Source organism: Peromyscus leucopus, chromosome X (genome assembly GCF_004664715.2).
Source record: "Peromyscus leucopus breed LL Stock chromosome X, UCI_PerLeu_2.1, whole genome shotgun sequence".
NCBI lineage: Eukaryota > Metazoa > Chordata > Mammalia > Rodentia > Cricetidae > Peromyscus > Peromyscus leucopus.
The window spans coordinates 70,635,080-70,654,165 of NC_051083.1; the positions used below are offsets into that span (position 1 = coordinate 70,635,080).

The 19,086-nt window shown below is 36.5% G+C and overlaps 1 pseudogene; it reads left to right on the forward strand.

Annotated features, from left to right (window-relative positions):
• The first annotated feature begins 751 nt into the window (after positions 1-751).
• Positions 752-1,188, forward strand: LOC114696797 (annotated as a pseudogene).
• Positions 1,189-19,086: the final 17,898 nt, after the last annotated feature.

Genomic DNA, 19,086 nt, shown 5'->3' on the forward strand with positions numbered 1-19,086 from the left:
TGAATGCCTAGTATATAGTAAGTAATAAGAGGACAAAAATGATGACGGCCATCTCTCTCATCAAAAATTGATAAAATAGGTTAAGAGGATGAATTTTTTTTAATTAGTGAGGCAGTATAATATATGCTGCAATAGAGATGTGGAAAGAAGATCAGTTCTCCCTGGAGAGGACTGAAATGAGGCAGCACTGAAGTTTAGAATTTACCCTACAGGGGATGGGAAATTACTGAAAACTTTTAAGCATCAACTTTGGTTGTGATTGATTTATGCTTAAAGGGGATCATTCTGCATAATAGTATTGAATATAGATTTAACAGTGACAAGATTGACAGCATTTATGATCATTAAAAATATATAAGTAAGTGTTGTGATTCATGTCTATAATCCCAGCACTCAGGAGGATGAGGGAGAAGGATTGGTGGAATGCAATTATGTTTCTAGCCACTAGGGAAACTGAAGAATTATGAGTTTGAGGTAAGGCCAGCCTGGACTACATAGAGATAGACAATTTAACAATATTTTGACTTAAAAATATATAATTGGAGCCAGGTGGCAAATGATTCTATTTTAACTGAAGTGAGCCACACTGAAGATGAAATACTGTTGTATATAGAAATGTATATTCCACAGACATGATCACGAAAAGGATCTGGAGAGCATGTGCCACCCTGGGTTCTCTTAGCTGTATAAGCCCTAGTATCATCAAAGCCATCTACAACTTGCCAGACCCAGTACAAAGGACTGGGGGACCATGGCTCTCAAGCGTATCCAAAAGGAGCTCTTGGACATGTTTTGCGATCCTCCAGCTCAGTGATTGCAGGCCCTGTGGAGGAAAATCTGTTTCATTGGCAAGCAACCATAATGGGGCCTGAAGACAGCCCATACCAGTGAGGGGTCTTTTCCCTGGCCATCCATTTCCCATCAGATTACCCATTCAAACCACCCAAGATCACCACACAAATTTACCATCCAAATATCAACAAGAAGGGAAGCATATGTCGTGACATCCTGTGATCTGAGTGGTCACCAGTACTGACAATTTCTAAAGTTCTCCTGTCTATCTGCTCCCTCTTGTGTGATCTGAACCTGGATGATCCATTGGTTCCTGAGATTACAAAAGTATACCGCAAGGACAAGGAAAAATATGATAGACTGGCTAGAGAGTGGACTGAAAAATTTGCTATGTGATTTCAACGTGTAATCCCGTGGCCACAGTAATAAAAGCAATGCTGGTGATTTAGTTACTTGGTTGTCTTTTGCTTATTTTCTATGGGGTGAAATTTTCCTCATTCTTTCCAACACATATTGCACATCTTTCAAACAGGCAAAAGTAGAAAGGGGAGAGACAATGGCATATAGAGGAGGTGGTGGGGGGTGGAGGGAAAGGATGGGGAAGGGGGTTGGTGAAAGATAGGGAACAGGAGGGAGGTGATATGGGAAAGAGTTATATGGGGAAATGTGTAAGACCAGTTTCAGTTGTATTTGACTAAAACATTTCCTTATTGATTCAGGATTGGCAAACACAGAAGAACAAAATGATGGATTTAGTTGACAAAATCAGTTCAACCAACCAGTGAGGGAAACATTGTGAGACATAATCTCACTACAGATCTCATACTGGCCTTGCTCTCATAAGATAGCTATGCATGCTCACATCAAATAACCCATCTTCATGCCTCAGTCTCCCGACTTCTGAGATTTCAGGCATGAACCCCAGTGCCGAGACCCACTGGGAAGATATTTTGAGAATTTTTTTTTCATAAAAACACTTAAATAGCACATTTTGTTGTTGTCATTGTTTCTTTTTTGAAATTCCTTGCATAATTTAGTTCCTCTCCATTGACAAAGAATAATGACAAATAGATCATAGAAGTAAAACTGGATTAGAGATTACCAAAAAATGCAGATATATTATCCTTAAAACATCTCTGATCTAGTTCTATAAATACTTTGTAAAAGTAATATATTTATATGAAATAATTGATCATTAGGATCAAAAATGTTTTTTAAATAGTATTTATTATTTTAAAAATGTATATATTATCTACCAGAGTCACCAAAAAAATTATGAAAGAAAATTTCAAACATATATACAATGTGGTTTGATTATATCCACCACCAGTAGCTCTTTCCAGGTCTGTGATGATTCTTCCAAAATGTCTTCCTCCCAACTTCATGCTCTCATCTTTTTAATAGCCCACTGAGTCCAATTAGTACTGCTCATATGCATATGGGTGTAGGACTATCCAGTAGGGCATGGGCAACCTTTCAGCAGTCACAGCCCCAAGAATAATTACAACCTTAACTTTCAATATATGCCACTAACTCCTCAGCTAGGGCTGGGGCCTTGGAAACTCCTCCTCAGTCCATGCTGGAATTTTAACTGGATTAATCTTGTTCAGGTCTCTGGCAGGCAACAACAGCTGCTGTGAGGTCATATATACAATGGTCATGTCATATTGAGAATACATTTCACAACTGTCCTCCCTATTCTCCAATTTTTATATTCTGCCCCCTATTCTGAGAGATTCTCTGAGCTTTGGTTGGGAGGATATTGACCCTGCTTTGGCTGAAAACTCACAGTCATATATTCTCAGCATTTTTATTATGAATCTCTGCATAAACCTCTACCCACTCCAAAAAAAGAAGAAGATATTTCTCTGATATAAGTTGAGAGCAGCAGCAGGGTGGTGGTGGTGGCACATGACCTTAATCCCAGCACTCCAGGAGAATCTCTATGAGTTTGAGGCCAACTTGATGTACAAAGTGAGTTCCAGGACAGACTCCAAAGCTACACAGGGAAACCCTGTCTTGAAAAACCAAAAAAAAAGTTAAGCACAGCACAAGTATATGCAAGTATATGGGTATAACCACATATTTAGAAGACAGTTTGACAACCGACCATTTAGTACAACAACAGTAGTTTATTCCTCCTTAGGACCTATAACCTCCCAAGACATGGGTTTTTGACAAGGTTTATGAGAATCTCTCATGAGGCAGGCCACAAAGCCAATCAAAAAGTGGTTGGTTACTACCATGGCCACCATACTACTGTTGCACCAGTGAGCACATTTTGCCTCACAGGTCAATATTGTAGCCTTCCATGCCCAGTGAAGATAAAATCATTAATGTCTTTTCTCCCCAGTAGCTGACTACCTAACACCTTCCAGCAGTATTGAATCTAGCTAGCACATACAGAGTTACCTTTCCAGTTGGAGATTGATATCTGTAGGCCAGTGGGAAGATACTTAAAAATTAGTCTGTACAGTTCTAGTAGAGACAGGCAGAGTGAGGGATGCGCCTGGATTAGAGATAAAGATCTTTATTAGTCATGACCCTGCAGGTAGAATGAGTTTCACTCAGGTCAGTTCCCCTCACCACCTCTAAATTCAGGAGAGTAGACCAGGTGAGTACTGCACACACTGTTTTTGTGCTGCAGTTGAGAAGCCAGTGGTTTTTTAGAGGCTGCTGCCAGGCCTGCCCAAACTTTGATCTAGTGGTATAGTTTCTTATTAACATACTCAGGCAAAAACTTCTTCTCTACACAGGAGGAACTGCTATCTTCCAAAATATTTAATTTATTTAATATTTATTCTTCTCTCACATATTGCATCTCAACTGTAGTTGCCCCTCCCTCCTCTCTTCCCAGTCCCTGCTGTCCCCTCTCCCCCAGATCCACTCCTCCTCCTTTCCCTTCAGAGAAGGTCAGGACTCCTAGGGATATGAACCAAACATAGCATATCAAATTATGACTAGGCACAAACCCTTGTACCAAGGGAGGACAGGGCAACCCAGTAGGAGGAAAAGGGTCCCAAAAGCAGGCAAAAATACATTTTAATGCTGTTTTAAAAAGAAATAAAGAATATATTCAATATGACTCATACCTTTTAAGAATTTCACTTTATAAACCCCAACACAAGTTTTGCATTTATTTTGAGTTTTTGTTTACATTTAATAATATTATTCAATAAAATTACATTATTAAAGAACACTTAGTATGCCTGTAAGAACATTTATATTTTAAAGTTTAAAAATCAGTAGTCCAGCCGGGCGTTGGTGGCACACGCCTTTAATCCCAGCACTCGGGAGGCAGAGGCAGGCGGATCTCTGTGAGTTTGAGGCCAGCTTGGGCTACCAAGTGAGTTCCAGGAAAGGGGCAAAGCTACACAGAGAAACCCTGTCTCGAAAAAAATCAATAGTCCAATAAAATACTATTAGAAAGTATACATAAATCCCAGAGAGAATTGTAGTCTGATAGTGTTATATGATTGCATCTACCTGGGACCAGAAGAAAATTTTTCATGAAAATGTTAGTGTTTATGGAAAATTCCTAATTTCAATAGAATTTGTACACCTATGGATGAACCCTCAGTGTAATAAACAAATTTCTATCATATTGACATTTGTTCCAGCTTTAGAAGTCCCTATACCCTTTAACAGTCACAACACTGTTTAAAATTTCAAAGATTCTTCTGAGACTTAAGGTAGTCTCTTAACTGTGATCTCTAATAAAGTTATAAAAATAAGTTACATATTTCATTTTATAAAGGCACAGATTAAACATCCCCATTCCAAAAGGGAAGAATGGAGACATTGCAAAGAAAGAATAGAGAAAAGAAAGACAAAAAACTAGCAGGGAAATTATCCAATGATGGAGTGCCATGTTCAGCACCTGGAGCTCATCATCTATTTGTCTGGGCTCAAATGTGTTCCAGTAGCTGTGCCCTTCCATCTCTGCCACCTAGGTAAAGCCAGCTCTACTCCTACTTGCTTCTTTCAGCATGCCTGCAGCTTTCTTCAGCATATATCCCACGAGTCTGTTATCTTCAGCATCCTGGGGTCTCTGTTGAAACTTAGGCTTCCCATTTACCACTTCACCCAGTGTCCTCCTTGCAGGGAATCCAACAATATCACACACCTCCTGGCATCAGGACTTTCCATATCCTTGGTAAAGCTTTGATGACCAACTCACTCATACTTTTTATGTCTGTAAAACAGGTACCTATAGATGATGCTGCCAAACTCTACTGTCAGCTCAAGATATAGTCTAGCCCCTTATTGTAGGTGATATTGTCTGAACCTGGAAAAAAAATACATCTCTAAGCAGTTATTTTTGAGCAAGGTACTCCTTCAGTAGTATTCTTAATTCAAGCCTGTTCCTTTAAATGAATTTGCAATTCTATAAGTTGAAAGCTTCAAGAGGTGAGGTCTTACACTCTCTCCTATTTCAGTACAGAGTTCTAACCACACTCTTTGTCTCTGCCCCCTGCCCCCTCCTGTGTGCATGTGAAATGGGGTTTCACTTTGTAGCTCTGGCTAAACTGGAACTCACTATGTAGGTCACCCTGGCCTAGAACTCACAGAGGTCCATCTACCTATCTTTCAGTGTAACAATTAAAATTTCTTTCACTTCTGCCTTGTCAGAAACTTTAAATGTGTTCATATACCTTCACTCAATAAACTGCACAAATATGTTTCTCATTTTTGTGCCTTACTTATGGCCCTTTCTCACACTAGACCTGGATAAACAGCAGTCATGCCATAGCCTGAATGTTATCCTATCTTTAAATTTCCTCTGCCAAACAAATTAATCCATTACCTTTCAGAGCATAGGTAGAATGGAGCCAGATACTTGGCTAAAATGTTAACTGAGTGGCCTCTTACAGTTCCTGAGAGAGTCCTTTCTTCTGAAACCTCATGAGCTGAGTGAGCCTCTGCTATCCATGTTTCTCTTTGTATTCTGAATTCCCACCAGCTTGCCCCATGATGTTCTGTTTATAGCATTATAGGGTTTCTTTAGCACACAACCAAGCTCTTCCATATTCCTCAAACAGAACATTTCCAAAGGCCTACAGACTACATGGTCAAGTTTAACACAGCAACATCCCCATTCCTTAAAATCATATTTCTGTATTAGTTGGTTTTCTCATTGCTAAGACCAAATATATGACAAGAAGCAACTGAAAGGAGGAACACTTTATTTTAGGAAGAGTTTAGAAGTCCATCATGGTTGAGAGTCATGGCAGTAGGAATATGTGATATCTGACATGTTGCATGTCAGGAGTCAGAACAGACAAAGAATGTCTGAATCACAAATCTAAGGCCTTCACCAGAAACTCACTTCATCAAGCCAATCTTTAACCATAAGTGGCCACTAGTCACAAATGTCAAATACTAGAAATTGAGAGAGAAAATAAGAATTTCAGTTTTATCTAGTTTTCTGTTTACATGGTTTCAAGAAAATAATTTAAAGTTCTATGTCATTTTTTGTGCATTTTTAAAATTTTAATAAAATCTTGATATTAGGATATGTGACTGTAAAATATGAATAAAATTTCTATCCTCTTTACTATAGATCATTGATTTAATAGACAACTCTGTAAAGAATATGTAAGGGGTTAAATGCAACTAGTTAAGGAATTAATCTAGCCAGAAATTTTAAAATTATAGTCTGTCACCAAGAAACAGAAATCTGTATTGTATATGTAACTCATCAATAATAACCTTTAAAAGACAATAGTCTCACAGTATCATAATTTTCACTGTTATAGTCCAATTCATAGTTAATAATTATGTTGTCTTTATTATTTTGCTTAAAATTCTGTCTTTTTAACATCAATTCACATGATACTAAATACTTGGGGCTAAACAATGGAAAATTTTGAGATAGTCATAATTAACATACCAGGAAGGCAATAGTGTTTCTGGTAAAAGCATTTAATAGTCTTTACAATTCAAACTGGTAACTTCTACCTTTCTCTGTTTGTGCTCACATACCAGTTCCTGAATTTCAGTGAAATCAATTAGGAAAAGTTAAACTTGTATTTAAATTAGTAGATGAGTGATGGTCTTATTTTATTGCTAGTGTAGGCATCTAGAGACATTCCTTTTGCCTGGTAAAAATTGCTCAGATACTATCTAATGAAATCATTACATACTTTTAGGTTACTAGTACTTAGCATAACTTTAATACTATGATTCATGTATATTAGGAATAAGAAATTATGACTTAGTTTTACATTTTCATATACCATCATGCCACTTCTAACTCATCTTGAAATTTTGGCCATAAATATTATTGGCATATCCGCAAATTATTCCCTTATTGATGATGTAGCTTAGATGATTTGAAATATTCAGTGATGCAGCTTTATTTTATGTCATAATGAGAAATGCTTCTATAATTATTGTGTTTGTCTCAAATAATTATCTTCATTTGTTTTAGTTCTAGTTGTGGCTGTATTAAAAACTTCTTCCTAATGGGAACTATTATTTATAGACACCATTGATATTTGATGTGAAAGTTTTTTCTTTTGAATTTTAATATGTTTCAATGAGAATAACAGCAGTTCTTAGCTCTTGTAAATATCATAGTTACTCAATAATTATTGGATGTTCTATTAACTGATTCCTTCTGCCCCCAACCCCCCTCTTTATTTTTTCAGTTGGATTTGTCAGATGTTACAGCTAGCGCTTGGTTCTTCCTTTGGAGATGCAGCTGCTAATGCAGGTAATGATTTCAGAGTTCCAAATACTTATGCCACTAAAATGCATAAATAGGCCAGGTAATTGTAGCACACACCTTTAATCCTAGCACTTGAGAAACAGAGGCAGGTGGATCTCTGTGAGTTTGAGACCAGCATAGTCTACAGAGCAAGTTCCAGGACAGGCAATGTTACACAGAGAAACCCTGTCTTGAACCACCATACACAACAGCAAAATAAAAGCAAAAATATTATTTAAATTTAAATGATAAATTTATCATTATCATAGCTTTCCATACATGATATCACCTAAAGATTAGCAGAATTTTTACTATATAATGTATTTATCAAATACAAGAAAATTACTATTCAAATATTTATTAAAGAATCATTGAATAGTATCAAAATGTTTTCATTTCTGAAACTTGGCTGAAACTAACATATAGAAACAAATGAAATATTACATCGTGCTTTAGAGAGAAAATTGGCTTGTTATATCTGGAAATGGGGATTTTATAGGTACAACTTCCTTTTATATGCTTACTACTTTTTTTCTTGAATGACATATGATTGAAAGAATAAATAAATGACCTGTTCACTAATGAATCATGAATATAGTGTATAATCATGTCTATGCTCTCATGTAATACTAAATATAATTGTATAATTGTATTCTTTCTAGTTGAAAAAGTTGATAATACATAACATTACCTGGAGATAGATATTCAGTTCCCTCCAAAATGAATAAATATGATTTAATCATTTCCGGTTATAGAGGAATAACTTACAATTTTCTTGAGACCAAGGAAGCAATAATCATCTTGAAAATATTGTCATGTATATTTTTCCAATAATTTTTAAAAATATCTCATATAATCTGATGTAAAAGTAAAGGAAAAAGAATAAAGTTGGGAAAGGCTTATGGGCAAAAACACATATATTTACTTCTTTGCTTATTCCTCAACAAGCAATAAAAAATGACTTACTAAATTGTAATATTTGCTGATAATCAGTTACATTAAAATTTTATTGAAGAATTTGATCATTGCATGCTTAGAATGGAGTTCATTAATATGAGTAAATAAAAAATATAATTACTTAAAGAGTTATTCCAGATAGCTAATTTTTTAGGGACTATTCTGCCAACACACAGAAGCACAGACATACTCAATAATGAAGAATAGGAAGCACAAGCTCTCCATTCTTTGCTCACTACTCACTACTGTTTGCATAGTTGAGCTCAATCAAATTGTCTTAAAAGAGCTCCAGCAAGCAATAGCAGTATATAGTAAAAATCCTGAATGCAGCAAAATCAACAGCTATATAATTAAAATGTCAAGACTAGTTGAAGACAGTGGCCTGTGTATACACTAAATAGGCTATGTGATAGAAGGGAAGAAAATAATAATGTTTGTTTTAAAATGTGTTATATTACCTCTATTCAAACTCTAACATATAGGTAATGTTATCATGAAATTTCCCAATCACCAAGTTTGGTGATAATAGAGTCTTCAGATTCAAAACCCTATGTTTTCTTATAGAATACAGACATGTGAGTGCTAAGCTTTATTCAAAATGTGTTACGGCCTTGAAGAGAAACTTCCCTGTGGTTTGGTGTAACTTCTGCCAAGAAGCAACTACCGTAAGTAATATCACTATCTCAATATTGATTAATAGCAGTTAAATTCAGAAAACTCAGACTTTCTATTATTTAAAAGTATAGTCAGCAGTGGAAAAAGGTATATTCACATCATAATTCGAAGATTCTATATAAAAATACTTTGTGTGAAATATTAATTCCTGTCTAATTGTAGAAGAATCCATAGAGGAAAAGTAACAAAAATATGAGAATTTCCCCTTTCATTTTGCTGTCCTACTTACTGTAATTAACAGTGGTTTGATATATGGACATTGAACATACTAGTTTTTATCTTTAGCTATTGAAAGGATGGGGTCAAGCAGAGTTGAGCATAATAAATATACTTTCAGATAATAAAATTATTAGAATATTATTTTAATTAGTTTACAAAAGAATCTTAGTAGTCTGTAGCTTCAGGTAGGTTTCTTATTATTTTCTTGATGACTTTGTTTTACATGTAAGGGTTTTTTTGTTTGTGTGTGTGTGTGTGTGTGTGTGTGTGTGTGTGTGTGTGTGTGTGTGTACACCACAGTGCTTGTGAGAACATCAGAGAATATTTCTATCCTGTGAGTCTCAGAATTGAAATGAAGATGGCACACTTGGCAGGACGCACTTTTACCCATTGAGCCATCTCTGGAGCCCTTCCTTCACATTTGTAGATGCTAAATAATACAGATTTTAAGGGAAAAACTGTAGTAAACTAGATATAGTAGCTCATGCCTATAATATAAACACTTGGGAGGTGGAGGCAGGATGATTGCCACAAGTCCAGCCTGGGCTACATGGTGAGTTCCATGTTAGCCAAGATACATTGTAAGAACATGAAACAAGATGGAGGGAGAAGAAGGGAGAAGAAGGAAGGGAGAGATAGACAGATGGAGGGGATGGAAGGAACAAGGAAGAAAAGAAAAAGAGAAAAAAGGAAAAGAGAACAAAAGAGGGAAGGAAGGTATGGCAGTCTGAATAGGAATGCCCCTCCCCCATAGATTCATGTGTTTGAATGCTTGGCCCATAGGGAGTGGCACTATTAGGAGTTGTAGACTTGTTGGAGTAGGTGTGGCCTTGTTGGAGCTAGTGTGTCACTGAAGAGGCAGGCTTTGAGGTCTCATATATGCATAAGCCACGCCCAGTGTGACAGTCTCTCCTTCTGCTGCCTGAAGATCAAGATGTAAAACACTCAGCTCCTTCTCCAGCACCATGTCTGCTTATATACTGCCATGTCCTGCCATGATGATAATGGACTAAACCTCTGAAATTATAAGACAGCTCCAATTAAATGTTTTTCTTATAAGAGTTGCCATGGTCATGGTGTCTCTTCACAGCAATAGAAACCTTAACAAAGAGAGAAGGAGATAGAGGAATGAAGGGAGAGCGAAAGGAAAGAAGGAAATGGGGAGGAAATAAAGCAGAAAGAAAAAAGAAAGCAATAATTGAATTATGAAAAATGGCACAACCAAAAGAGCATTGTGCTGCTAGAATCCCAAATTGGCTCAACTTCACAAGAACAGCAAATGTAAGACACCTACCAGAAAACTGGTAGAGGAATCTGAAATTGAAATATTTCTAACATCCATAAGTGTACTTCCCTGCCATTGCCCTTAGGATCAGTCTGACCATGATACTGTGTGAAAGCAGTAAGAGCTCTGAAGGGGCTAAACCCAGCCCAGCTGAGTCTATTGGGAAAGGAGAGTGTCTCTGCAACCCATGGACACTCCTCCACAGGAGGAGTAATGAACCCTAAAATTGAGAGATCTGCAGTCTTCTTTCCTTCCAGCTATAATATAACCTTGCAGAGCAAGAAATACATGATATTTTGGGAAGGACATGACAAAATGTAGAATGTTGCACAGCACAAAGATATAAAGAACACACCCCAAGCTGCACAGACCATGGAGGTAGCAGCAGAAGTATAAGAAAGGAATCTGAAGTTGAGCATTCTCAATATCCCCACCTAAGTTGTAGCCCTTCATACCTCTAGCCCACATAGTTTCTTTACTCTTACTCTACTCCTTCTTATTCCCTTCTTTATTCCTCCCTCTTTTCACAAGTTAAATAGTCATACTCTTAGTTCTAAAAACAAACAAAAAAGCACTATAAACTAAATTTTCCCAACTACTACCATGTTCCCTTATCTCTAAAATTCAAAGGGGACATAGATTAAGAGAACAGTCTCTTTTCCTGCAGCTAATATTGGGGCTGCTGTCATATTCAGTGTATTTGTTTACTGCGTTTGGCTTTCTCAGTGAATAGAAACCCAAGTGAAGACAGCCCACATAAAAGAAAAAGACTAAAACAGTGAGCAAATGAGGAAAACTACAGACCAGAGAGACTATACAGACCAACAGATATGCAAAATACAACAAAGAAAAGAAAAGCCTATGACAACACTCCACACAAGCCATGGCTTCTCAGCAGGAGTGAACAATGATGAGATAACTGAATGCTGCAAACAATATTTGAGTCATACTTTTAAAAAGGGATCAATAACTCTCTTGGTTGCTTTTCCTCTTGCTGTGATAAAAAAAATAGCCAGGCAAAAGCAATACAAGGGAGAAAAAGTTTGTTCTGGCTCATAGTTTGAAGTTAAAACTCACCATAGTAGGAAAATCAAAGTAGTAGAGGCTGGAGGCATCTGGAACACATTGCATCCACATCCAGAAGAGAATAAGTGTTTATGCCTATCTCCCTCTCTCCCTTTTATACTGTCCAGGCTCCTTGCCCAGGAAATTGTGCCACTCACAGTGGGTAGATCTTCCCACTTCAATTAACCTAATAAAGATTATCTCACCCACAGGTGGGTCCAGAGATCCACCTCTCAGCTGATTATAGATTTCATCGGGCTGACAATTGATATTAACTATCTGAGTTCTATCTCCAGTCAACCTGACACCCAAATGTAGTGGGTAGCTATTCCAGGTTTGACCTTTAAACACTGCCCCTAGAGTGACAGCAGGTAACTGCCACACCTGCTTATGACCTGCCCCTGGGGTTTGGCTGAGAGGGAGCCCCTTAAGACTCAAGGTGCATATGCATTTGGCCCTTCTGGATACCTTGTGGTCCTGGAAGCTGGATGGGACACCAAGCCAGAGTTCTCCACTAGATGGTACCTCATCTCTCCTGGATCCTGCAACCAACCCCTATTGGTTGTAAGTTATCCCAGAAATAAACCTCTCTTGATTATCAGATAAATTACATGGAATTGCCTTGTTAATTACAGTATTATCCATACCACTTCAGATTATAATCTTCCTTCATTGTACTACAGAAATTGCTCAATGGTTAAGAACACATGTTACTCTTGCAGAGGAGCCAGTTCAGTTCCCAGCACACAGTGGTTCAGAACCATTTGTAAATACATTTCCAAGAGATTTGATACTCCCTTCTGGCTTCAGCAGGCATGCAAATGTACACATGCATACACATAAAATAAATCTAGAGCAAGCTTTAAATCATAACCTTCTACCTCTTATCCCCACATTCTTCTTGTGTTCACCCCATGTTCATCTCATAATATGAAAAACAATCCAATTTCATTTTACAGTCCAAAACTGACATCTCATCTCATCCGAGACCCAAAGAAATCTTGTAACTATAAGCTTCTATGAAATAAAAATGTCACATTCCTCCAATATACAATGGCACAGAGTAAACAAAAAAGAAAATTTAGCATGACAAACATCAAATACCATAGCACTACACCAAGCATCTGGAGTTTATGATGAAATTGGCTGGACTACAAAGAGCTTTAGCAACCCTGCCCATCTAGATCTGCTACCTGCAAAAAACTCCACTCCATCCCCCAGATTTCCTCAACAGACATCCATCTCACAGTCCTGTGAGCTACAATATTCTGGGATCTCCACTGTAACTTAGGATTCACCTTCATAACATCACACAATGGTTTCTCAGAGATTGCTTGGAGCTATTTCAACACTGCCACACATTGCTTAGTTGCATTTGTGCTCTAAAACATTGGAGCAGGACTCCATGATCCCTTTAATCTTTTGTCCCCCAATTCCTGCAAAATCAAAACCATGTAGATGCTGCTGCCAAGTTCTGCTGCCCATTTGAGATATAAGCTAAGCCCCCTTGGGTCACAGCTTCTGTGTGTTGACCCTGAGGAAGCCATTCCTTGTGCAGTTGCCTTTGAGGAGCAAGGAACCCCTTCAGTTTAAGCATTGCTTTTGAGGAGCAAGGAACCCCTTCAGTTTAAGTGTTCTTCCTTTAAAAGAATTTAGATCTTCATAATATGGAATCTCTGATGATTGTGATTTGGTCTTCAGGACCTTTACTGTCATCTCAGTCTATCATAGAAGGTTTCTATTTGATGATGCCTATCTCTTTAAAGATAAAAGTTGCTTTCTTGCACCAGCATGAAGGTCTCAAGGCTTAAAATTTCTTCTGCCAAACAAATCCATTCATTATATTCAAATTGAACTTCACTGAACTTCTTAGGATGAGAGCAGAGAATGACCAGATACTTGCTCAAATTATCACATGCTAATTTTTGGTGGAGTCCTTATTCTCTTCTGAAACCTTGTGAGCAGGGTCATACTTTTCTCAGAATTTTTGTCTTCCAAGATTCTATTACACTGGCCCATTAAGCTTTTCTAATGTCATTCTAAGGGCTTTTCAAACCCTTCCACATTGTTCCAACAAACTAGTTAAAAAGGAATAAGGACCACAGTTATGTTAGCAATGGCCCCATTCCTGGTGCCATTGCTCTTCTGTCTGTCTTAGTTGCTCTTCCTGTTAGTGTGATAAAAATACCCTGACAAAAGCATCTTATTGGAGGAAATGTTTATTTGGGCTCACAGTTCAAGGTTACTGTCTACTGTGCTGGGGAAGTCATAACAGCAAAAGCTTGACACAGCTGATCACATTGCTTCTACAATCAAAGAGCAAAAAATGATGAATATTCATGCTCAGCTCATGTTATCCTTTTTATACAGCCCAAAATTCTATTGCAGGAAATGGGGCCATTGACAGTTGATGGTCTTCCCAATTCAGTTAACCCAATGAAGATAGTCACCTATAGGCATGCCCAGAGACTAACCTTTCAGGTGATTCTAGATCTTATCAAGTTTACAATAACCAAATATATATATAATGAACTTAATTCAATGCCTAGACATGAAAATTACAAAAACAATTCAAGACATTTAAGAAAGTTAACAGTAGATAGATTAAAAAGAATCAGTTACTTGGAGAAAAAAAAAAACATAAGACATGGGAGGGGAGGATTCATTGAGGAGACTGAAATGCTAAAAAAGAACCAAATTAAAAATTCACAAAAATGAATGAATCAATCAAAATTTTTAAAAAATAACTCTATTAACCAGGGTTCTCTAGAGGAACATAACTCATAGAATGAATATGTATACATGTATGTATGTACATATTTATGCATGTGTTTGTGTGTGTATTTATGTATAAAAGGGATTTATTAGCTTCCAACAATGGCTATCTTCCAATGAAAAGTCCAAGAAAGTAGTTGTTCAGACCACATGGCTGGATGTTGTGGGTGATCTTCAAGATATATGGGAATCCAGAAGAAGTAGACTCTAATGTCAGTGAAGGAATGAATTTGCCAGCAAGAGTGAAGGCCACTAAGCAAAGAGCAAGCGCTTCCTTCCATGATTTTTATGTAGGCTGCCAGCAGAAGATAAGGCTCAGATTAAAGGTGCATCTTCCCAAAAATCTGGATTAAAGATGGGCTATCCACTTTAAATGATTTGGTTAGGAAAACTCCCTCACAGGTGTACCCAGTCACTTGGATTTTAGTTAATTCCGGATGTAGTCCAATTGACAACCAAGAAAAGCCATTACAACAGCAAAACCACCATCAACAGATAAGATTAGGGGAGAATAATGAATTTTAATGAGAGAGGACAAGATCAAGACAATAATAAATACACACACACATATATTATTGTTTTATATATATATATATATATAACACAATTGACTATGACCAAAACTTCCAAAAAGTCTGGAATATGTTCCAGAGACTGATCCAAAGAATCCATAGGCTAGAAGGATCTGATATGAAGTCAAGAGTTTTAGACAACCTAGACAGTGAACTATATCTGAGAATTTCACAAACCTAGAGAGCTAAATAAATATCTAAGTATGTTAAACATCTTAAATCGTCCAATAGACGTGATCAGAAAAGAAACTCTCTACAAAATATCATAATCAAGATGTCAAAAATACAATGAAAAGATACAAAACTTAAAGCTACAAGTGAGCTGGGTGGTGGTGGCACATGCCTTTAATCCCAGCACTTGGGAGGCAGAGCCAGACAGATCTCTGTGAGTTCAAGGCCAGCCTGGTCTACATAGTGAGATCCAGGACAGGCACCAAAACTACACAGAGAAAACCTATCTCAAAAAAAAAAACAAAAACCTACAAGTGAAAATTGCAATTCATAAAGGCAGAGACATTAGCAACCACAAAAGCAAGGAACATATGGAATTATCTCAAACCCTGAACATAAATAATTGTCAACCAAGACTATTTTTCCCATCAAAGTTATCTATTAAAACTGATGGATAAATAAGAACATTTCAAAACTGGTACAAGTTAAGATAATTCATGACCCACAAATACAGGAATGCATACATTTCATGAGAGCAGTGAATGAATAGAAGAGAACCAGGATGAAATTAATCATGTACAGAACAGCAAATTAGCAAATCCAATGCTACCAGGAAAGGATGAGAAAACCTACCAATAAACCAATCCAAAAGAACAGTTGATAAAAGTATTTATAAGAGCAAACTCTTCTCAACAATAATTTTGAATGCAAATGGCTTTAATTCACCAACTAAGAAACACAGAAGAACTAAATGAATTACAAAATAAGTCTTGACTACATGTCATCTCAAAAAAAACCTCACAGAAACAGGAAATCAGTCTAACAAACAAATGGAATAACTATCCTTATATCTAATAATATAGACTTCAACCCCAAAGGACATAACTACCATGAATGTTTATGCAGTGAGTCTCAGAACCCCTGGTTTCATTAAAATTTCAATAGACATAATACACCATATAGGTTCTGAAATAATACTGGTAGGAGACTTTCAAATCCAGCTATCACATCTAGATTGATCTTCCAAACCAAAAATTGGCAAAGGAACATCTGAGATAAATTGTACCACATAAATGGGCTGGGTTTAATGGATATCTACAGAATAGTCCCCTTAATAGATAAAGAATATACATTATTTTTTCATAAAATATTTTATTGTTTTTTATGTAATTCTATATGTGTAGCAAATATTTCTTTAGATTTAATGTGCTTTTAAAAGTTTTATGTAGGTGAGTCTGTGCTCACATACAAACTTAGGATTGCCTCTTCTCTGTAATAATTCCTATAAAGTATTCACTATAATTATAAATATTTCCTTATGAATATTCATACTAATTTTTAAAACTCTTATATTTTAAAAAATTAGTCTTTAATTACTTTAAAGCTTTTGTTAGGAGCACTGTATTAGACTCATATCTAAGTATTTTAACAATATTTTGTAGCTAGAGTTTTCCTGCCTGGCCAACAGTCAGGACAATTCTCTGTCACCCGCCAGTCCCACCTCCGCTCAGACCCAACCAAGTAAACACAGAGACTTATATTGTTTAAACTGTTTGGCCTAATGGCTCAAGCTTCTAGCTATCTAGTTCTTACATCTTAAATTAATCCATTTCTATACATCTATACCTTGTCACGTGGCTTGTGGCTTACCAGCATCTTCACATGCTGCTTGTCATGGCGACGGCTGGCAGTTTCTCTCCGCCTCAGCCTTCCACTTCTCAGAATTCTCTTCTCTGCTTGTCATGCCTATACTTCCTGCCTGGCCACTGGCCAATCAGTGTTTTATTTATTGACCAATCAGAGCAATTTGACATATAGGCCATCCCACAGCAATATTTTGTGAAAATACATAAAGAATTTTATACAATGTATTTTGATCATTTTGAGCCCAACAACTTCTCCCATGACTATGCTCTCCACATTCCTATACAACTTTGATATTTCTCTTTTTTTGAATCTTCACCAAAAATCACAATCCCTTTTTTTGGCAAACACACACACACATACATACATACATACATACATACATACATACACACATATATATGCTTATTTTGAATGGTAAAAATGGTTTGGAGGGATCCTTGTTGATATCTCTGGAATTTTTTCTGTATTTTTTCCTTTATTGAAAATAGTTTTTATACAGTATATCCTGGTTATGCTTTCCTTTCTCTCTACTCTTAGTTCATCCCCACCTCCCCAGATCCACCCCCTTTCTGTCTCTCATTACAAAACAAACAGGCATCTAAGGGATAATATTAAAATAAAATAAGATAAAACACAAACACATCAGAATAGGACAAAACAAACAAAAAGAAGAAAAAGGCACAACAAACAGATATAGGTGCAGAGACCCATTTCTTCACACACTCAGGAATCCCATAAAAAACACAGACCAAAAGTCATAATATATATGCATAGAACCAGTAAGGTAAAAAAGAGGAAAATTAAAATTAAGTTGATGTTTTTCTTTCCTCCCTGCCTCTCCAAGCAGCTATAAAATGTCAATAGTTCCTCAGCTAGTGGTAGGATTTCATGCTCATCTTCCACCCTCTATGCCTGGATGGAGCTTGGGCAGACCTTTTGCAGGCTGTCACAGTTTCAGTGAATTCATATATGCCACTGTCCTTTACTATCTGGAAAACACAGTTAATTTGACATTATCCACCACTTCTGGCTCTTACAATATTTCTGCCCTCTCTTTCTCAAAGATTCCTGAGCCTTAGAGGGAGGGCTAAAACCCATTTATGGCTGAGCATGCCACTCTTTCATTCTCTGGACATTGACCAGTTTAGAAGTTTCTGTGTAAATTTCCATTGTATGCAATGAGAAGCTTCTCTGATAAGGATTGATATACTGATCTATGGGTATAACATTGAGTCATTGGAGAAGACACCAGAAGATGGGACTATGCATTCTTAGCAGCAGTGCATAGAAACTTTTTAAAACTATATGTGTGTGTGAGTGTATACATACTATATGTACAATACAATTATAATATGCATATTATATGCTACAAAGAAAGCCATAAGAAATGCAAAAAGAATAAAATAATTCCTTGCTTCTCATCCAAGTATAGCAGAATCAAACTTCAAATAAATAGCAAGATTATCCTCAGAAAATACAGGCTACTAGGAAACTGAATGATGTACTACAGAGGAAATCAAAGGGGGAGTTCAAAAATATTGAATCAAATGAAACTGAGAGCACAGCCTAATACAATCTCAGGCATAACATCAAGACAGTCCAAAGAAGAAAGTTTAGAATTGTGAGTGCTCACATTTAAAAAGAGTAAGAGAGATCCTAAATAAATAAATAACATAGTGATGCAACTCAAGGCTCCAGAAAAATAAAAAGTCAAACAAATGCAAAGTATGGCAAGAAATAATGAAGATCATGGCAAAAATTAATACAGGCAAAAAACAGAGTTGGTTCTTTGGAAAGATTAACGAGATTAGCAAATTAACCCAAAGATACAGAGAAAAGCTCAAATTAATAAAATTAGAGATGAAAGGGGAGTTGTTACAATATAATCTGATTAACATGAATGTAGAAATTTTCAAAAAATTACTGATAAATTTATTTCAGAATCAAATTAAGGATATTATATATCTTTAGCAAGTTAATTTCACCTAAGGATGCAAAATACACAAGTCAATAAATGTAACACAACATTTGAATTTAAGTTTGAAATCACATGACCTTGACAGAGAAGAGCCATTTGACAAAGTTCAATATGTCTTCATGATAAAAATCCTGAATAAACTAGAAATTTATGAAACATATTTCAACATAAAAGCTGCATATAACAAACCTATAGCTAACATAACATATTCATACTATAACATGAAAATTTGAGAGCA